Here is a 3,729-nt window from a genome sequence, read left to right on the forward strand (position 1 = left end):
AAAAGCAAACAGAAAAGAAGAAACGCCAGTTAAGAACCTCTGAGCCCAAAATATTTAAAATCCAAACAATGAGCACGCTTTCCTGAAGCTACATTCCTGGCAAATTTTGTGAAGAATTATCGCCTTCTGGCCTTATTTTCATTGGAAAAGGTGGGAAAGGGTTGCGCGTTTCGTTGGCAACAGCGTTGCGAATTCCTTAATACTACGTTTTTCTAATAAGCCTTTGTAGACTGCAATCAACCCGCAAGTTTACAAAACACTGTCCTAATTCCCGAGATATTTTCTCTTACTCGAGCCGTAACAGCCCTCACCCTTCCTACGCGAGAGGAGCAGCAGCGATTGAAGCCAGCGATCGTGTAATATTTTAATTAGCTCCTCTCGACGCAAATTCCTTCTAGCACACGTTTCTCCTGTTAATTACAGGCACCCACCCTACTGGCAAGGTAAATGGTCGGCGTCAGATTTTTTTCAAGCAAAACCCGGTACAAAAAGACAACAATTTAGACACTATAGAACTTGACCTTTTGGAGACGAGCGGTAGTAAGTTAAACAGTTCCCTTTGCACGCCATCTGTATATATAAAAGCTAGGCTATCGAGGCGTCCCAGCTCTGTTTATACTCCTCCAAAGAAGAGATGTAGCTTTTTTCCCCTCGCTTTGTTTAGCTTAGCTATGGGTAAATGTGCTCACAGTCTCCCCACCTCTTGGCCACGCTTGTCCTTTGCAAAAACGTCCTGCAGCAGAGCTCCCAAATTCAGAGCGGTTTTACCCTCTCTAAATCCGGCCGAAATACTTGGGAAGGCGTAACGAATGCATTTTGCTTCTCCAAACGAAATGCCTGCCTTTGTTTATGTTGTTTTCAGAGAGGTTAGCGAGGGGAAGGCTCGATTTTCCCCCTTCCTCAACGCGGAAGTCCCAATTACTGTATTAAAAGAGCAATTCAACATTAGACCAAATAATCAACATTGATAATTGTGCTGAACACAGCAACTTAACAGCAGGCTCCCTGCAATTACCCACACATTCCGGGGCTTTAAGCGTACATTATCTCTGTTTCACTTAACAGCAAATAAAGCAGAGAACAGCCTGTGCCTTGGGTGTCTACTCGCTCCCAGACGAGCTGCGCCCCTCGCAGCCTTCCCCATCACCCTCCCCGCTTGCTCTGCAGGCGGGACCGGGAGGCATTTTGGGGTCCCCTTGCGTTGCAAACATGCTGGAAGAAATAGGTTGCTTGGTTGGGGGGCGGGGGGGCACAGCTCGAGCCGTTCGAAAGCAGGCATCGGGGCTGCACGTGTGCATGCTGTGCAAGCACACATATGCCCAGCCACACGCACACCCACGCACAGGCACACACACGCCTACTGCCAGTCGCCCCCTCACCCTTCTTGCCTTAATTTCCCTTTGTTTCCCAGAGGCAGCCCCGACCTCTGGCACGGCGGAGCCTCGCACGGCGCCCCAGCCCCGGCTGCAGAGAGGAGCGGGGAAGAGCCCCATACAAACCTGTGCCAGCTCTGCTCCCCATTTCTAGCCCCAAGGTTTGAAATTTATTGAAATGCAAGAGGGGGGGTGGGTGGCTGCAGTGAGTCCGAGGAGGTGGCGTCCCGCGATTAAGCGTTGGGCAGCTCTGTCATGTCTGCTCTGACACAAGCTGAAGTTGACTGCCAAAGTGCTATAAAACCGCAGGTCAGTCTAGAACTGTTTTCGGTTCTCCTAGACGCGCCGTGTTCAATTATAGCCTTAAAAGCCCTAATACAAGTGCAAGAATTTGTTTGCCATCACACAGAGGCGGGGCGAGGCTCTGCAATGGTGGCGCCTTTGTTATCTCAAAGTCACTGAAATCCTTATACATTCCTTTTTGTTTGAAGGGAGGGGTGTCTGCGTGTGTGCAGGGTGTGGGGAGAGGTTTTTCATCGACGGAATTGAAGGGGGGACACACACACAGGGAAAATAAACAGTGCTAGGATACCAAAAGAGAGCTTCCGACCCCTCAACCCCACCTCACACACACACACCCCCCGCAAAAGCTAGAGGGGAAAGTAAATGCGAGCAAAAGTATAGCGTTAAGGAAAAAAGCCAACCAGAGCCCTTGCACACACCTCCCCACCCCCCCAAGATTTAAAAAAAAAAAAAGAGAGAGGGAGAGAGAGGGAAAACCCCCAAACTCTTTTACAATCCCTAAACGACGCTGCAGTCTTCTGCTAGCGGTTTTGACGACATGCAATCTCTTTCCATCCACTTTCTAGCAAATATGTCAAGCTGGAAGATTAATTCATTAATTTCAAGTTCAGCTCGCAGACATGCAGTAAGCGTAAGAAGTTCTTGCAGCAAACCAAAATAAAGAGTTCATTACAGGGATACGTCCAGAGCATTTGATTTGTGAACGGTAACCCTTGTAAAATAAGAAAAAGGCATATAAACATTAATGCTAATAAATTAGTTTACTCCACTACAAAGTAATTACTTGATAATATTGAATTTACAGCTTGAATTCAAACGCAATAGTTAACTATAATGTAGGGAAAATACATAATGAGAATATTTTCTCTGTGCACAACATGATTAGATTTGTTATTGAGTCAGTTACGATAAGCTAAGCAATAAATAAACAAATCGATGTTGACATTTAAATACCGAAGATCTCCAGAATTTACTAGAGAACTTTCTCCGGATATATAAATACTTCTACAGCATTGCAGAGGAAGAGGGGGGAAAATCCAAATATTCTTTCCCTAACATTTTCGTTTCCCTTCCATTAGCCTCCAAAGTCCACGGGGGCATGGATCTTGAACTACGTCTAATTTCCTAAGAGCACCGACTTCACAATAGCCTTTTGCCGTTCTGTTTTTCTATTTTGATGAAATCCAGCCGGAACCCAAATATTTCTTTTCTGAAATCGAGCATCAGAATAGCAAAAAAAAAAATTTTTCCGAGAGCCTAGGGATGTCCGTGCCTCAAAAGGTGCTGTATTCTTTGGCGTATTTCTCTGTTTTCTTTGGCTCTGCTCATTCGGTGGGGTGTGCATTTTTATTGGCAGAGAAGTACTTTTTAGGCTCTGCCCTGTACAGTCCGCTTTCTATATCATCCCTTTCATGCAACAATAGTAAAAGTTTAACCACGTTTTTGAAATAGGTCTCCCTGGGTCTCAGCCTTCAGCGACGGTATGAAGCAAAAAGGAAAGTATCTCGGTACGGCAAGTTTGTTCCTAGAGGTTAACAGTATGTCAAATAATTTTAACTAGGCTTCTGGCAATTAAACTCGGAGTATTTGTCAAGCCGGGGTAGCCCAACATCCACTGGTTTTCCAAGCATTTAGCGGCAGCGGTGAGGCGGAGAGATCGGCAAACCCTCTTTAGCTCCGTGGTCTGCAATTTAAAGGGCTTTCTGGCGTTGCGAGTGAGGTAAGGGACGGTTTGGAGGGGGTGAGGAGAGAGAACCTGCGTCCTGGGAACCCGACATTGTTAACTGCCTCCAGTAAAGCTTGGCTGAAGCCGCGCGGGGTATTTGAGGTTAATATGTAAGTAAGGGAAGGAAGACACTAAGCGCTTCGGAAGTGAACATGAATGCAAGCATGTAATCTATTCACCATGAAAATCAGTACAGACTTGACCCTGGCACATTCTTCCTAGTAACGTTTCCAGAAAAACCCTGCGGGGCGAGGGCTTTTTTTTTTTTTTTCCCCCTTTTTTTTGCGAGGGGAGAGGGGAAGCCCAAACCGCACCAAAACAAACTAA

This window comes from Haliaeetus leucocephalus, unplaced genomic scaffold (assembly GCF_000737465.1).
Source record: "Haliaeetus leucocephalus isolate CR32 unplaced genomic scaffold, Haliaeetus_leucocephalus-4.0 Scaffold566, whole genome shotgun sequence".
In the NCBI taxonomy this organism is placed as follows: domain Eukaryota; kingdom Metazoa; phylum Chordata; class Aves; order Accipitriformes; family Accipitridae; genus Haliaeetus; species Haliaeetus leucocephalus.